Source organism: Rhinoraja longicauda, chromosome 3 (genome assembly GCF_053455715.1).
Source record: "Rhinoraja longicauda isolate Sanriku21f chromosome 3, sRhiLon1.1, whole genome shotgun sequence".
Lineage (NCBI taxonomy): Eukaryota > Metazoa > Chordata > Chondrichthyes > Rajiformes > Arhynchobatidae > Rhinoraja > Rhinoraja longicauda.
In genome coordinates, this window is record NC_135955.1 from 67,754,700 (window position 1) to 67,774,095 (window position 19,396).

Sequence of the window (19,396 nt, forward strand, 5' to 3'; positions counted from 1 at the left end):
TAGAATTGGCCTGTGATTTAAGGGAAAACTGATGGCAAGAACGCTTCTGAATGCATTTTGAGACCACCCCGCTTATTTTATAACATGGCTTAAATTAGAGCAACAAGGCACAGACTCTATTGTCAATCATCCATTCCACTTTCTTAGGTCACACCTGCTTAACTAAACGGTGTTTATTCTACCAGCCCTGCAGGCATGGCCCAGTGGCCTTCCGTTTGGGTCAAACCAGCATCCACTGTTAATTTTGTTCAGGGGTGGGGGTCATATTCAGTTCAAGCCGAGATGACCTCAATTGAATGTGATTCTCCAGGGCTTGCAGTGGGGTCTGCCCTGGGTCAGTAATAGTATTAAATTACCTGCCCACCACATGCTTTGTGGCATGATTTACAGGCAAAAGCACAGGGCTGCATCAGATGCTCGGACAGGCAATAAAAAATCTTTGGCGGCTGGAGCAAGGGGAAATTTGTGTTCTGAAATTGCCCGAATAAGTTACTGTCTTCGATTTGCTTTCGAGAGGTGCTGAATATTCTCAATGAATATGAATCTGCAGCCAAGCGGAAGCACTTTGTATGTCAATTCGATTTAGGAAACCTTGGCAACAATCAAAACTCACTGTTGTGTGATAACGCTAAAGTTACACTATACATCATTTAGCAGAATAAAGCAATACATAAGAATTCCTTGGTCACATCAAGTCAGCATTTAGAATCTCAATGCAGGTCGCAATGAAATTCTAAAAAGATTTAAAAGTAAGCAAGATTTCAAAATACTTCAGCAGTTAATCTCACTTTTCCATGCCAGTTTATTACCAGCAAGATGATAAAGACAGTAAGACAAATTGGAAACCATTTAACATTAATTGATATGTTTTTAAACTGGATCTAATTTATTGGAATTGCACAGCCAATCAATCGCCATGTGTAAGAGGATGATAAATTAAGGTCAGACCATTCCTCAATAGTATTGGCTTGATCTGATATAGGGACATACCTGAAATATTCCAGTGCATTTCAAATCTTGCTCTGCATATATATAATACTCTTCTGTTTCACTTCTTATATCCTGAGTTTGCAATTTTTTAATGTTTTTTTTTTTTGTTGAGAATTAGACAATAGATAATAGACAATAGACAATAGGTGCAGGAGGAGGCCATTCGGCCCTTCGAGCCAGCACCGCCATTCAATGTGATCATGGCTGATCATTCTCAATCAGTACCCCGTTCCTGCCTTCTCCCCATACGCCCTGACTCCGCTATCCTTAAGAGCTCTATCCAGCTCTCTCTTGAATGCATTCAGAGAATTGGCCTCCACTGCCTTCTGAGGCAGAGAATTCCACAGATTCACAACTCTCTGACTGAAAAAGTTTTTCCTAAAAAAAATTATCTAAAAGTTTTAGATAACTTGATTACAAGATCCTCAGCTTAAGTAAATAGATTTTTTTTAAAAATCTTTATATCAGCTTTCCAATATAATAGGGAACATTTTCAGACCATAACACAGAGTAATTTATATATATATATAATGCTTTGCATGTGTAGGAAGGAAGAGTGAACCACAATCATGGATAATGATGGAAGTGAGAAGTCCGGGATGGAAAGTCAAAGCCTTGATCAAAGAGTAGATGGTAGTGGATACCAAGGGAAAGAGAACTGATTAAACCAAAAAGAGTTACGAGTGGAAACTTCAGAATGACTAGACCAAACAAGTTAAAAAAATTGAGGCTTTATGCAGGGAAATTAAAGGAAAATATCAAGAGGATGTAGGGGGAAGAATGGAGAGATTTGGAATCAATAATGGAGATTTTTATGTTGATCTGTTGTGGTTTTGGGTGTCCATGGAGCTTGGAAAAGTTTGGAATGTCACAGTGCTATATGCAACACAGTCATGATGCAGCTCTGTAGGGTAGGCCATTTAGAACGGAGATGAGGAAAAACGTTTTCAGTCAGAGAGTTGGAAATCTGTGGAATTCTCTGCCTCAGAAGGCAATGGAGGCCAATTCTCTGAATGCTTTCAAGAGAGAGCTAGATAGGACTCTTAAGGATAGCGGAGTCAGGGGGTATGGGGAGAAGGCAGGATCGGGGTACTGATTGAGAATGATTAGCCATGATCACATTGAATGTCTGGCCTCTAAGGGCTTCGTGCTTCACAGTGCTGGCTCGAAGGGCCGAATGGCCTACTCCTGCACCTATTGTCTATTGATGTTGGTTATGGAATATTATGTGCAGCTCTGGTCACCCCATTATGGGAAAGATGTGGAGGCTTTGGAGAGGAGATTTATCAGAATACTGTCTGGTTTAGAGGGTTTCAGCTATAGGAACAGGTTGGATGTATTGTTTTCACTGGAATTTCCGAGGTTGAGGGGAGACGATAGAAGTATATCAAATTATGAGAAGCATAGATAGGATAGACAGATAGACTAGGAGGGGAAAAATGTCAGTGGCAAATATTTTTTACGCAAAGAGCAGTGGGTGCCTGGAACTCAATGCCAGGGGGCACAGACGATAGTGGCTTGTAAGTGGCTTTTGGATAGGCACATGGAAGTGCAGGGAATAGAAGGATATGGATCATGTGCAAGCAGATGAGATCAGTATAACTTGGTATCATGGCACAAACATTGTAGGCCAAAAAGCCCATTTTTTTGCTGTACTGTTCAATGTTCTAAGTAGCTTGGGATATAGTTAAGATCAATTCAAGGTTAGTAATAAATCATTATTGTAGAGGTCCATGGATCCCATGACACTGCAACCATAGGATTTCTCTTTCCAGGGTCAAGATCACACAATCTCCCACAATTTAGTTTTCTGACAGATATTGTGATACATGATTTCCTAATCATGAGGTTTAATTCCAATAGATTAATTTCAGGGACCTTTAATGAAAAGGTGAGGTCTTTTGACTTCAGCAATGATTTTGGTTAGAAAAGGTTAGAATGTCACAGAATCGCACAGCACAGTTCACCCACTGAAGATAAATAGTTTCAAACTTGTGAGAAAATGGGACATAGGGGGCAGGGGAACTGAAGCAAAAGCATTCTGAACTCAGCGCCCCACTGATCAGACTCCCAAGCATCATACCAGTCCTCTGGAACTTTCACAACACCCTTGGGTATCAGGAGTAAACGTATTTTTATTCTGTTTTATTACCTTGATTAGTGTCTCCGATGTCTAGGAAGGTCATAAGGTCATGTCATAAGGAATAGGAGTAGAATTAGACCATTCGGCCCATCAAGTCTACTCCACCATTCAATCATGGCTGATCTATCTCTCTCTCCTAACCCCATTCTCCTGCCTTCTTCCCATAACCGCTGACACCCGTACTAATCAAGAATCTATCTTGATTGGAAGCTTGGTGCATGTGGTTTAACTGTCTAATAGGTGGAGTGCACTTTAAGAGACTCAATGCTCTTTTCCAAAACTTGTTTTGTCTGTATAAGATAAAGGCACACTGAAACATTTCTGATAAAATAACATAACAAAATATGTGATTTTACCAGAAAAAAAGCTGGAAAAGCTGGAAGAAACACGCACTAGTTCTCCATAAAAATGATAAGGGCAGCTAACAAAGATAAAAATTAGGAAATGTGAATCTAAGTAAGATTCATGCTTGCAGTCCTACATTTTCCACAAGTTGCTGGTTTTGATTGGGGATGTTATATGACAGAGCTCCACAGTAGTTGATGCTGTTGCACATCAGTCACAGAGGACGTGATGCTGCCCCCACAGTTCCCATCTCCTACAAAGGACACAAGCGAACTTCTCTCAGAGTTATGAGGATGAAGGTTGCTGGTTCCTGGCCAGTTGAACAGAGCCAATATTCTCTCCAGCTGCACCGTGCCAAACTGCAAAGTGTTTAAACATACATTTAAATGAAATCAAATTTTCAGCATTTCCTATGTTGCAAGTGGTTAATTACTACGGAACTGCCCTATACAGAGTAGAAAGGCCTCGGGTTCAACCGCAGAATGTGGTGAATTAGTTAAGCAAGAAAACTACAAACTCAAAGTCCAAAGTCCAAGGGGGGGGAAATCAGCTGTAATTCCTGCTCTTGATTACGGCACTGTGTGTGTGTGTGTGTGTGTGTGTGTGTGGTGTGTGCGTGTGTGTGCACGTTTGTGTTTGTGTGTGCGTGCGTGCTTGTGTGCATATGTGTTTGTGTTTGTGTGCGTGTGTTTGTGTGTGCGTGTGTGCGCGCGTGCGTGTGTGCATATGTGTTTGTGTGTGTACACGGAGACCAGAAAAATATGAGACCAAAAGGATGTTGCTTGACTTGCTGAGTTTCTCCAGCACTTTGTGTCCTTTTGTATATTAACATGCATCTGCAGTTCCTTGTTTTTAAAAGTTCAGACCAAGTTCCTTGCTAAAATAACTATAGCCTATGTCCAGATGTGTCTAGATGAAGTCACGATATTTGGTTGGGGTGCATAGGATGACCCAGCATGTGATCAGAATGTACTTCAGGAAAATGGAGATAGAAGGAACTGCTGATGCTGGAATTTTAAGCAAAGCACAAAGTGTTGGAGTAAAGCAGCGGGTCAGGCAGTATCTGTGGAGGGAATGGAGAGGCAGCATTTTGGGTCAGAACACTTCTTCAGATTGTTTGGCAGACTTCTTCAGTCCAAAGAAAGGTCCTGACCTGAAATGTCGCCTATCCATATCCACCATAGATGCTGCCCGACCCGCTGAGTTCCTCCACCACTGTATTTTGCTCTACTGCAGGAAGTTTGTTAAGTGAGGCATTCAGAGATTTTTACCAAGAAAAGATGAATAAAAAGTTAAGACTGAAATTATATGCATTAATGATCAGGCAATGGCAACATGTTACACCATAGTGACTATTTAAAACAAAATAAAGCATTGTGTTGTGGTTTCTTAATAATAAGGATTATGTACTTTATACTCAGTTACTTTTTGTTTGAACTCCTTAGCTCCAAACCTCTGTAGAATCAGGAAGAAACTGGCAATTGTATATCATTAAACTGTTTATTGCAGATTAATAATTTGACATTGTACTTGCTGCTGATGCAGTGCCATTGAATGGAGTGGGGAATATTTACACATATTATCCCATGACAAGGAACACAACAAAATTAAATACCTGGAATCTTACCATTATTCTTCTATCTTACTATTATTCCTTCTGTTTATCCCTTCCCTTATTTCTTCCTGCCACATTTATGGGCACACTTATAATCAATTTGTGCACAATTTGTGACTCAGAAGCATAACCAATCACCTAATTCATCACCATCTCCTTGAACACAAAGGAGCCTTGTAATTTTGTGGTTGTGGACATTTCTCTGCAATTCGTCAGATTCCCTGTAGGTTTAAAATCGCTGAGTTCCATTATGAAAAATATCAGAGCCTAAACTAGGTCTCGAATAGAAAATGCAGATGGGAGACCCAGGTCCAGAGTACTTGAGCCCCCAATTGATTACATCAGGAACAAAAACATGTATGCCTGGCACTACAGGCAAATCGCTAATACATTTGGAACACAAAGGAGTGGAGCAGCTGTTGTAGGCCGAGAAAAAATAGCTTAAACACATATAATCCATTTGTGCACAATAGGTTGCTACATGAAATACTGTGATGGCCAGATAACCCACATTACCAGGAACTAAATTGCCTGATCTTCCTTAACCAATGCAAAATTAGTGGTGTAGTAGACAGTGAGAAAGGATATCCAAGGACAAGGACAATAAGATCTAGGTCAGTTGGGAAGATGGGCCAAGGAATAGCACATGAAATGTAATTCTGACAAGTGAGAGGTGTTGCACTTTGGTATGTCAAACAATGGCAGGACTTACACAGTAAATGGTGGAGCCTTGGCCCGGGGAGCGGTGCAAAACAGAGTGATTTGGCAGTAGCCTAAAAGTGGTGACTCATTGTGTAGAGCATATGTGGTAAAGAACACATATGGCACATTTGCTTTCATTAGGATGGGCATTGCTTACAAAGGTTGGGACATTATAATGCAGCTGTACAAGTCGCTGGTGAAACCACACTTGATGGTACTATATGGAGTTCGGTTAGCCCAGCTACAGGAAGAATATCATTAAGTTGGAAAGGGCGCAGAAGAGATTCATCACGATGTTATCTGAGCTTGTAGACTTGAGTTATAGCGAGAGGTTGGACGGGCTTGAATTTTTTTATTGGGAGCATAGGAAACTGAGGGATGACATTATTGTGGTGTACAAGATCATGAGCGATATGGATAAAATGTGAACTCACCGTCTTTTCCAAAACTAGAGGGCGTAAGTTTAAGGTAAGAGGGGAGATATTTGAGGGACCTCTGGGCAATCTTTTTACTGAGAGAGCAACTGGGTCTGGAAAGAGCTGCTGGAGCAAGTTAAAGAAGCAGATACTATTACAGTTAAAATATATTTGGACAGATAGATGAATAGGAAGGATTTTTATGGGGCTATGGGCCAAATACAGGCAATGGGACTAAATCAATATGCCAACTTGGTCAGCATGGACAAGTTGCTGTGAAGGGCCTGTTTTGTGGTGTACAGCTCTATGACTCTAGTGCAATGGGACAAATTTACAGACCTTTTGAGCACAGCCTGGGCCTTCCTGTACCTGTAAACAGGTATTTATCTCTAACAGTGCATCACCTCCAAATTATCACCAACCAAGATCAGATGTTCAAATTTTTAACTAATTGGTACGTGGTGAGGGTATTACCCCTAAATCCCTTTCTTAAAGCAAAATATGTAAGGTCATCTATGTTATACCAAAGCAATTTTGATTATTATTTTTTTAAACAGTGAGTAATGTGGAACTGGGAGGAAACCAAGTATAGAAATTACAGAAAAGTTAATAGAGAGATGCAGCAGGTGTAAAAGGTTATGACATTAATGAGGTTTTTAGTGTTTATCTATTTGTCTACATAATATAAGCCTTTAAAGTTTTAATATAATCATCACTGTGGCTTCACTTTTAGCTTGCAGGCAATTTCTGTTTTTCAGAACAAAACGGATGTTTCAAAATAGAAAAATATATTGGATCAAATATCCTGAACATCTTGCAACATTCAAATTAGATTTAGGTTTAGGTTTATTATTGTCATATGTACCTAGGTACAGTGAAAAGCTTTGCTTTGTATGTTATCTAATCAGATCAGATAACACTATACATAAAAACAATCAAGTCAAACTCAAGTACAACAAGTAGAACGGAGGAAAAGATACAGAGTGCAGAATATAGTTCTCTGCATTGTAGCGCATCAGATCCATAAACAATGTCATAAGGTCATAAGTGATAGGAGTGGAATTAGGCCATTCGTCCCATCGTCTACTCAACCATTCAATCATGGCTGATCTATCTCTCCCTCCTAACCCCATTCTCCTGCATTCTCCCCATAACCTCTGACACCTGTACTAAACAAGAATCTATCTATCTCTGCCTTGTGGGCTCCAGGACAGTTGCCTCGCTGTTGGAAGGACCATTCAGAAGCCTGATAACAGAAAGGGGGAAAGCCCCTCCTGAGTCTGGTGTTTAAGCTTCTGTACCTTCTGCCAGACAGGAGCAGAGAGAAGAAGAAATGATGGGGTGAGACAAGTCTTTGGTTACATTAGCTGTTTTTTCAAATCAGCATGAAGTGTAGAGGAAGCCAATAGCACCAAATCTGGTGTGTGTGATGGACTGGGCTGCATCTACAACTATCTGCAATCTCTTGTGGTCCTTGCCGGAGCTGTGCAGAAACCAAGCTGCAATGCAATCTAACAGTATACTTTTTATGGTGTAACATTCCAGCACTCCTCATCTCTTCTATCTCCATGACAGTTTCTTCCCAGTTGTTATCAGGCAAAGGGCGGCACGATGGCACAGTGGTAGAGTTGCGGCGCCGGAGACCTGGGTTCGATCCCGACGATGGGTGCTGTCTGTACAGACTTTGTACGTTCTCCCCGTGACCGCGTGGGTTTTAGCCGAGATTTTCTGTTTCCTCCCACACTCCAAAGATGTACAGGTTTGTATGTAAATTGGCTTGGTAAATGTAAAAATAATTGTCACCAGGGGGGAAAGAACTTTGGACCACTGCTACACGCCGTTCAGGAAAGGCTACAAGGCCGTTTCTCTCCCTCCTTTTGGGAAATCTGACCACGCTGCCATTTTCCTGCTGCCGGAGTACAAACAACGGATAGTACGGGAAGCGACAGTGACGAGGGACGTAAAGCGGTGGGCTGACCATTCAGAGGCCATGCTGCAAGATGCACTGAGCGAAGTCGACTGGAACATGTTCCAAGCAAGTTCCAGAGACGTAAATGAGTTTGCGGAAGCGGTTACGGACTTCATTGCCACAATAGCCGATACCATCATCCCCACGGTAAGGGTCAGTATCTTCCCTAACCAAAAACCCTGGGTGGACAGGTCTATTCGCGTGGCCTTGAATGCTCGCACCGCTGCTTGCAACTCCGGCCTGGCATCCGGCAACATGGACGACTACAAGGGAGAGTCCTACCGACTGCGAAGGGCAGTGAAGGATGCAAAAAAGAGGTACCGGGACAAGATGGAGTCACAGATGGAGCAGCAGGACACCAGGCGCCTTTGGCAGGGGCTACGGACTATAACTAGCTACAGGTCCAGCACCCCCTCAACCGGAAGTGCCGGCTCCTCCTTAGCTGATGACCTGAACTCTTTTTACGCACGGTTTGAGACGGGTAACACCACCAGCTCGCCGTCTAAAAACAGCACCGAAGGGGCGCTGGCTAGCGAGGCTGGAGGGGGATCCACCGCCGGGGATGTGCACACATTCTCGGTGTCCGAGCATGAGGTGAGGTGGGCTCTGACGCGTGTGAACACGAGGAAAGCTGGAGGCCCAGATGGTATATCTGGGCGAGTACTAAAGTCTTGTGCTACTCAGCTTGCTCCAGTGCTCACCACAATATTCAACCTCTCCTTGGCAAAGTCCGTGGTCCCTGCATGCTTCAAAAGATCCATCATTGTACCAGTGCCAAAGAATGCCTCTCCAGCGTGTTTAAATGACTACCGACCGGTGGCCCTCACCTCGGTTGTCATGAAATGCTTGGAGAGGCTAGTCAAGAAGCACATCTGCGCCCTCCTTCCTCGCAACATGGACCCACTACAGTTCGCATACCGTCCGAACAGGTCCACGGATGATGCGGTCTCCCAGGTTCTACACACCGCTCTCTCTCATCTGGACAGCCAGGGGGGCTATGTGAGGATGCTGTTCATTGACTTTAGTTCAGCATTCAACACAATAGTCCCCAGCAGACTGGTTGAGAAGCTGCTGGAACTGGGGCTTAGCACCCCTCTGTGTGCCTGGGTCCTGGACTTTCTCACTGCCAGGCCCCAAGTGGTCAGGATGGGGGAACACACATCTAGCTCCCTCACCCTGAACATAGGATCCCCCCAGGGCTGCGTCCTTAGCCCCCTACTGTACTCCCTGTACACACATGACTGTAGGGCCAGGTTCAGCTCAAACTCCATCATCAAGTTTGCTGATGACACTGTGGTGGTGGGCCGGATCTCCAACAACGATGAGAAGGCCTACCGGGAGGAGGTGGCTGATCTGGCACTCTGGTGTCAGGACAATAGCCTCCTCTTGAATGTCACTAAAACAAAGGAGCTGATTGTGGACTTCAGAAGGGCTAAACATCCAAGGACGTACACGCCACTGGAGATAAATGGGTCTATTGTGGATAGGGTGAGCAATTTCAAATACTTGGGAGTCCGCATCTCAGAGGATCTGACGTGGGCAACGCACATTGCCGCACTGGTGGGTAAGGCTAAGCAGCGCCTTTACCACCTTAGACAACTGAGGAAATTCAGAGTGTCGCTGAGGATCCTCCATTGCTTCTACTCTGGGGCTGTAGAGAGCATCCTGTCCGGCAACATTACAGTCTGGTTTGGGAACAGCTCTGCCCAGGACAGGATGGCCCTGCAGAGAATAGTGCGTTCGGCAGAACGCACCATGGGAACTACACTCGTCCCCCTGCAGGACCTATACATCAGGAGGTGCAGATCCAGAGCAAGCAAGATCATGAGGGACCCCTGCCACCCCAGTAACGGACTGTTCCAGATGCTACGGTCAGGCAAACGCCTCCGCTGTCACGCTGTGAAAACGGAGAGGATAAGACGGAGCTTCTTCCCACAGGCCATCAGGACTGTCAACTTTGATAACCCCAGAGACTAAATTTTTGTTGACACTTTTTGTGCTATGTTTAGTAACTTATTAACTTTATTTATATGCTGTAACTGTAATTATTTTTGTGCACAACCCGCAGGCATTGCCACTTTCATTTCACTGCACATCGAGTATGTGTATGTGACAAATAAATTTGACTTGACTTGACCTTAGTGTGTGTAGGATAGTGTTAATATGCGGGGATCGCTGGTCGGCACGGACCCAGTGGGCCGGTGCCTGTTTCCGCTCTTTATCTCTAAACTAAACTAAACTAAAACTGAATCATCCTGCCACACTGGAGAGCAGTTCTGAATTACTATTTACCTCATTGTTGACCATCTTTGATCAGACTTTACTGGCTTTACCTTGCACTGAAGGTTATTCCCTTACCATGTATCTATACACTGTAAATGGCTTGATTGTAATCATGTATTGTCTTTCCGCTGACAGGTTCGTACTCAACAAAAACTTTTCATTGTACCTCGGTACACGTGACAATAAACTAATCAGAAAATGATTCCGTTCCTGGTTTGCTTTCCAGTTTGACCATCAGATCTCAATATTCTGTTGGTGCCATTAAATCTCTCGAGTCTTGATCTTGAATATACTTAATGTTTCAGCATCCATGGCAATTTGGAGTACAGAAGATGAACCAGTCTCTTGAGATTTTTAAATCTGTATCAGTCCAAGGAGGCTTACGCAGTAACCTCAAAATACACCCCCTTTTCCTATAATTCCTACTCTATGGTCAAATTCTCTGAGCATCTTTCCTATCAGTTCCTTTTAAAGTCTTGTGTATTTCAACAGAAACACCATTTATTCTGCAAAAAGCCAGGGTATTAAAACCTAATTTTATGCAGTCTTTTCATATGACAATGCCTTAATTCCCAGAATCAATGTAATGAACATACATTGCATCATCTCAAGTATGGTTGTGTCTGGAATGATACAATCATTAAAATGAATTCTATGGTTAACAAGATAAAAATTATTGCCAAAATGAAGTGATTTATCACCTGTGAAGTGCAGAGGGCCAGAGAAAAATGAGACAAAGCTTTTGCAAAATAAACATACTGTATTTCCAAAATAGATTGACCTTTCTAAATTGACTGAAGTGCAATTATTTTTGTATTGTACATGATGCATGAAAATTTGTAAAATTCCAAATAAATATCTGAATGCTAAATTATTTTGAATGAAGACATTTTTCAATATCATCTTCTTTTGCTGACTTCAATAAAAATGTGCCCATGCTGAGAGAGTTGTCACCATTTCCTTTATAACCTTTCATATAAAATTTATAAATTAATTGAAGTATTACCATGGGATTGTAATTAACTCAAAGGGTTACAAAATAATATAAACATATTTCTAAATTTAACCTGCACTCAGAATTTAACTCCAGTGGAATGATGCCTCTCAGTTCAATGGAAAAAAACCTTTCTAGGAGAGAGACAAAGGATTGTTGCAGACCCACGTTTAGTTTAATTGGCGATGTTCCACATCAGTGGTACGTAACAATAAAATAGACAATTGATGATGCTGCAATTAAGTAAATTGAATTCAAATTCATGCAGCACATAATTGGCAATTTTCAATGTACTATATGTAATTAGAGCAACTGAATAGTTATGTCAGCACAATATTCTGAATCATTACTAAAGAATATAATTTTGTATTTTTTTTCTTATTACTTTGTGCTGTTTTTCCTTTGTTTCTGTTTTATCCAAGAACATCCAATGCGTCAGATAATCGTAAATTGCATTTTATTTTGCAACAAAATTAGACAGAGAAATCAATGTCAGGCTTATATGAACCCTCCCCCATCTACCCAGGAGCATTGGCTTAAAGCTAGGGTTTATTCTCATGCACAATTACCTAGAAATTCAATTGCATAACATTGTCTTTTTCAATTGATTTTTTTTATCCAGAGGGAAATGCTTTGAAGACCAGTTCCCAACCATTTCAAACCTCCACAGAAATTCAACAGCATATACCTGGGCTTGAGGCAAGGATCCTGACAAGGACCACTTTGTGCAAAAGAATGACCATCATTATACATTCTTCTGGAGTGACCTTACTTCCCACTGGACTGGGAAACCTGTCAACAATGTACCTTGTAACCATAAGCCCCTTCAATGCTGCACTGATCCCTTCCACCCTTCACCCATCACAGGGCCATTGATTGGGCAGCTTACAACCCAGTGGTATGGGTATTAATTTCTTTAACTTCATGCATCCCCTCTCTCTCTGTCCCTCCCACACCCAGGTCATTATACTAGCTTCAAAGCCCTCTTGTTGAGTCTCATTGTCTGTAACTCATTTTCCCCTGGGCCACAGCGAACAATGGCCTGGTCCCTTTATCATCATTACTTTTTGCATATCTTTCCTTCATTTGTTCTACATCTCTCTTTTTTCACCATCTATATCTCTCGTATCCCTTTCCCCTACTCTCAGTCTGAAAAACGGTCTTACCCGTAGCGTCACCTATTCCTTTTCTCCAGAGATGCTGTCTGACCCGCTGAGTTACTCCAAGTTATTGTGTCTATCTTCGGTTTAAACTAGCATCCTTCCTGCACAGGGCCCAAGACTCTGATCGCCAGGCCCTGACCTGGTGATCTGCAGTGTCACCACAATTCTCCCTCCACCATGAAATCTGATGATTTCCTTCTCCCATTCCCAAATGCTTTTCCATGCCATTTAAACTGCAAGTTCCAATCCCACTCCCACACCAATGGTGACAAATTTCTATGCACTCACGTATTCACAGTTCCAGCTCTGATGCACACAGGATGCACCCAAGAATATACACATGGAATGAGGAACAGGAGGAGCCAACCTGACCCCTCAAGCCTGCTCTGCAACTCATTATGATCATGGCTAATCTGCACCAGGCCTCAACTCCACTTCTGTGCCAGTTTCACGTAACCTCTGAATTACCCGATCTTTAAATATTCATCAGCCTTTTCTTTAAATATCTCCAGTGATCAAGTCTCCACAAATCTCTAGGGTAGAGAAAAAAAGTCCTACTTCCCTTCAATTTCTACTTAAATGATCACCCCTCATCTTATAACCATATTCCCTCATTCGAGGCTCTCCCACTATCACAACATTTATCTTGTCACGCTTCCTTAGGATATGTTTCAGTCCAATAATACCTATTTCTTCTAAACTCCAAAGAATAAAGTCTAACTTTGTTAGCTATTTGTTTTAGGATAATGCTCTCCTCTCAGTAATTAGCCTTGGGAACTCTTCTGGTTTGCCTATATAATTGTAACTAAACTTCCCTGTTTCCAAACTCAAATTCTTCAGAATAAAAGCCAAGATACCATTTGCCTGTGTAATTAATTGCTTCACATGAATGCTAACTTCTTGTTTTTCATACACAAAATCACTGGATCCCTCTGTACTCCACTCTCATCATTTAGATAGTAGTCACCCTTTGGATCCAAAAGTAGATCCTAATTAGGATACAAAAGTAGATCCTAGAATCGAATTGCTTTTTTTTGCTAGAATAAATGAACTGATTTCACTGTTATCCCGCCTCGATATAGGAAACAGAGATTTCTGACTCATAACAGACGTAGTTTATATCATACTGAAGGCAATAGCAAATTAATGTGCGAGCCATATCCAGTTTGAACATTTTATTTTGTTTCCCACTTATTACCAATATGACATCAGTGTTGGAACCCATAATTTGATATCAGTGTCTATCAGACCATTTATTTGAACATAAATGTGGATGGGTTGGTGAGTAATTGTTTAAATTAATTAAATTATTGCATCATATGGGAGGCGCATTCCCAATCTCGTTGTACCCCCTGTACAATGACAATAAAGATATATTGTATTGTATTGTATTGTATTGTAAGCTTGCTGACAAAACCAAAATTGAAGGAGTTGCAGACAGTGAAGAAAGCTGTCAGAAGATGCAGTGGGATAGAGATCGACTGCCGAAAAGGGCAGAGAAATGGCAGATGGCGTTTAATTCGAGCATGTGTATTGCACTTTGGGAGGTTGAATGTAAGAGGAGAGTATACAGTTAATGGTAAGACCCTTAATGGCATTGATGTTCAGAAGGATCTTGGTGTCCAAGTTCTTAGCTCACTGAAGGTGGCAGCACAAGTAGATAGGGTGGTTTGCTTGCCTTCATTGCAAGGGGCCTTGTGGATACGAATCAGGAGGTAATGATGCAGCTCTATAAGAATTTGGTTAGGCCGCATTTGGGTATTGCATGCAGTTGTGATTGCTCCGTTACAGGAAGGATGTGGAGGCTTTGGAGAGGGTGCAGAGCAAGGTTTACCAGAATGCTCTTTGGATTAGAGGGTTTCAATACAAGGAGAGGTTGGATAAACTTGGATTGGAACATCAAAGGTTGACGAGAGACTTTATAGAAGTATATAAAATGATGAGAGGCATCAATAGGGTGGAGAGCCAGAATCATTTTCCCAGGATGGAAATGTCCAACATGAATGGTGTTTAAGAGGCTTTTTGATAGGCAAGTGGAAGTGCAAGAAATAGAGGGATATGGATCATATACAGGCAGATAATATCGGTTTAACATGGCATCATGTTTGGCACAAATATTGTGGGCCAAAGGGCCTGGTGTTGTGCTGTACTTTTTTATGTACTATGTTCAATGTTCAATCTTGCACTGGTGATATGGTACCTCAAGCAGTATCACCCTCTAGTAATGCAATGAATAGCCAAACAATGAGCATGTGTTGGTATCTCGACCATGGAAGGTATTCTAACTGTGCCTAGGTCTATCTCATTTATATTCCGGATGTTGATATTGTTGTATACTTAAGGGTATGGAGAAGAAACTTTGACCAGTTTTCACCAACCTAACTTCAGAGCACTGTTATCAGTTGTAGAGCATTCCATGTTAGTCCAGTGAAGATGAGCAGTGGTCAAGATGGACTTTTCTTTTCTACGTAGCTCCGTTTTACATTGTGCACAATCAGTCAGTGACTATGGAAGGCCCAAGGCTCATACAATACAATACACTACAATACAATATATCTTTATTGTCATTGTCCAGGGGTACAACGAGATTGGGAATGCGACTTCCATACGATGCAATAATTTAATTAGCTAATCAACATAAATTTAGACAACCCAGAGAAACAAAATTAGAAACAGTTTTAAAACAGAATAAAGTGCAAATAGGTCTGTGCCGGGTCGCTGTGCGATGTGACCATCCAACTCAGCAGGACCGGTTCAGAGCAGCTATGGCCCTGGGATTTAAGCTGTTCCTGAGTCTGGAGGTACGGGCGTAGAAGGCCTTGTAGCGTCTGCCAGATTGTAGGTTCGAACAGACTATTGCAGGGGTGTGAGGAGTCGTTGTGAATGCTGGTGGCTTTCCTGAGGCATCGTGTATTGTACTTAGAACATAGAACATAGAAAATAGGTGCAGGAGACCATTCGGCCCTTCAAGCCAGCACCGACATTCATTGTGATCATGGCTGATCGTCCCCAATCAATAACCTGTGCCTGCCTTCTCCCCATATCCCTTGATTCCACAAGCCCCTAGAGCTCTATCTAACTCTCTCTTAAATCCATCCAGTGATTTGGCTTCCACTGCCCTCTGTGGCAGAGAATTCCACAAATTCACAACTCTCTGGGTGAAAAAGTTTTTTCTCACCTCAGTTTTAAATGGCCTCCCCTTTATTCTAAGACTGTGGCCCCTGGTTCTGGACTCGCTCAACACTGGGAACATTTTTCCTGCATCCAGTCCTTTTATAATTTTATATGTTTCTATAAGATCCCCTCTCATCCTTCTAAACTCCAATGAATACAAGCCAAGTATTTTCAATCTTTCCTCATATGTCAGTCCCGCCATCCCAGGGATCAATCTCATGAACCTAAGCTGCACTGCCTCAATTACAAGGATGTCCTTCCTCAAATTAGGAGACTAAGACTGTACACAATACTCCAGATGTGGTCTTACCAGGGCCCTATACAACTGCAGAAGAACATCTTTACTCCTATACTGAAATCCTCTTGTTATGAAGGCCAACATTCCATTAGCTTTCTTCACTGCCTGCTGTACCTGCACGCCAACTTTCACTGACTGGTGTACAAGGACCAGGTCTCGCTGCACCTCCCCTTACCTAACCTAACTCCATTGAGATAATAATCTGCCTCCTTGTTTCTGCCGCCAAAGTGGATAACCTCACATTTATCTATATTATACTGCATCTGCCATGTATCTGCTCACTCACTCAACCTGTCCTGGTCACCCTGCAACCTCCTAACATCCTCTTCACAGTTTACACTGCCACCCAGCTTTGTGTCATCCGCAAACTTGCTAGTGTTGTTTCTAATTCCCTCTTCCAAATCATTAATATATATGGTAAACAGCTCCGGCCCCACACCGAGCCTTGCGGCACTCCACTCGCCATTGTCTGCCATTCTGAAAAGGACCCGTTTACTCCTACTTTTTGCTTCCTGTCTGCCAACCAATTTTCTATCCATGTCAACACCCTACCCCCAATACCATGTGCTCTAATTTTAGTCACCAGTCTCTCGTGCGGAACCTTATCAAAGGCTTTCTGAGAGTCTAGATATAGTACATCCACTGGCTCCCTTTCATCCATTTTACTTGTCACATCCTCACAAAATTCCAGAAGATTAGTCAAGCATGATTTCCCTTTCATAAATCCATGCTGACTTGGACTTATCCTTTTACTGCTATCCAAATGCACCGTTATTACCTCTTTAATAATTGACTCTAGCATCTTTCCCGCCACCGAAGCCAGGTTAACTGGTCTGTAATTTCCCGTTTTCTCTCTCTCTCGCTCCTTTCTTGAAAAGTGGGATAACATTAGCTATCCTCCAATCCACAGGAACTGATCCTGAATCTATTGAACATTGGAAAATGATCACCAATGCATCCACTATTTCTAGAGCCACCTCCCTGAGGACCCTGGGATGCAGACCATCAGACCCAGGGGATTTATCATCCTTCAGTCCCATTAGTCTACCCAATACTATTTCTCACCTAATGAAAATTTCTTTCAGTTCCTCTACCCCCCTAGATCCTCTGTCCTCCAGGGAGATTGTTTGTGTCTTCCTTAGTGAAGACAGATCCGAAGTAACTGTTCAACTCTTCTGCCATTTCCTTGTTACCCATAATAATTTCATCCGTGTCTGCCTTCAAGGGACCCACATTTGACTTTGCTACTCTTTTTCTCTTAACATATCTAAAGAAGCTTTTACTGTCCTTCTTTATGTTCTTGGCCAGCTTCCCCTCGTACTTAATCTTTTCAGCCCGTATTGCCTGTTTTGTTACCTTCTGTTGTCCTATGAAAGTTTCCCAATCCTCTGGTTTCCTGCTACTCTTTACTGTGTTATACATTATTTATTTTAGTTTTATTCCATCCCTAGCTTCCTTTGTCAGCCACGGTTGCCTCCTAAACCCCTTAGAATCTTTCTTCCTTTTTGGAATGAAATGATCCTGCGTCTTCCGGATTATGCCCAGAAATTCCTGCCATTGCTGTTCCACCATCAATCCTGCTAGGATCCCTTTCCAGTCTACCTTGGTCAGCTCCTCTCTCATGCCTTCATAGTCCCCTTTGTTCAACTGCAACAATGACACTTCCGATTTAACCTTCCCCTTCTCAAATTGCAGATTAAAACTAATCATATTATGATCACTACCTCCAAGCGGTTCCTTTACCTCGAGTTCTCTTTATCAAATCTGGTTCATTGGACAACACTAAATCCAGAATTGCCTTTTCTCTGGTAGGCTCCATTACAAGCTGCTCTAAGAATCCATCTCGGAGGCACTCTACAAACTCTCTTTCTTGGGGTCCAGAACCAACCTGATTTCCCCAGTCTACCTGCATATTGAAATCCCCCATCACCACAGTGGCATTACCTGTCTTACATGCCAGTATTAACTCCTGCTGCATCTTACACCCTACATCCGGGCTACTATTTGGGGGTCTGTAGATAACACCAATTAGTGTCTTCTTGCCTTTACAATTCCTCAACTCAATCCACAGTGACTCTACCTCGTCAGTCCCTATGTCTTCCCTCGCAAGGGACTGAATTTCATCCCTCACCAGCAGATCTACCCCACCGCCTCTGCCCACCTGCCTGTCCTTTCTATAGAATGTATAACCCTGAATATTAAGTTCCCAGGCCCGATCCTCCTGCAGCCACGTCTCTGTAATCCCCACAATGTCATACTCCAACTGAGCCTCAAGTTCATCTACTTTACTCTACAGTCCTCCAAGGCTGGTAGCTGTGTTCCGATAATCTTCTGAGCTCTATATACTACCCGCTGAAGAGCTCTCCTCTCTGCCTCCATGCAGCTGAGATAGTGTGTGATATAGTTGTAGTTTACTGTGTTCACTCCAGGATATCGAAACTCATTGATTCAAAGTGCTCAAAATTGACTGACTTTTCATTAAGAAACATTCCTGATGTAGATGTGTCAAGCTGATTCACACTGATGCAGAAAGTTCCAATCAGCTTGCTTCCTCGCAAAACTCAATTGAGAACATCTTGACAAAATTGAAAGAGCCCTTATGAAAAATGTTATGACTTTTATAATACTATTTCTAGCTTGGGTTAAAATGGAAGTACTTTCAAACGTAACATTTTGAGCATTCTCGTCATCAAATCAGCCATATTCATTTTGCAGCTCAAAGAAAAGATTGAAATGCAGGTACATACTTGTGGAGACTCAGAAATGAGAAACTGATGATAATCCTGTGAGTTGGAGCAATTGAAAAACTCACTTGTGCCTTCATTATCCATTCATTGGATCTGGTTTTGGAGTTTGGCAGATCGCAGATGCATAAAGGCTCTAATGCTCAGGCAGTTACACATTTGTAGATGTGCACACTGCAGATTTTCTCCTGAAGAAACCCAAGGCTTATAGTTTTAGTGGGAATACCAAAGATTTTGGTACAAGAAATAAATTAGTTCCGGGTCCTTTTCCTCCAAAGAAGAAAATGGTGAGTCTGACCTAATAGAGGCTTTTAAAATCATGAAAGGGTTTGGCAGGGTTGACATAAATAAGGCGTTTCCATAAATGAAATACATTAATTTCTGGAGATTATTAATAAAGGTAATAATACTGGAGAATGAGCCCCACACAGAACGTCAAATGCATCACTTCAGTAGACAAAAGAGACTGCAGGTACTGGAATCTTGAGCAAAACACACTGCTGGAGGAGGTACTCTGTGTCTATTCAGTCTGAAGAAGAATCCCAACAAAAAAACGTAAT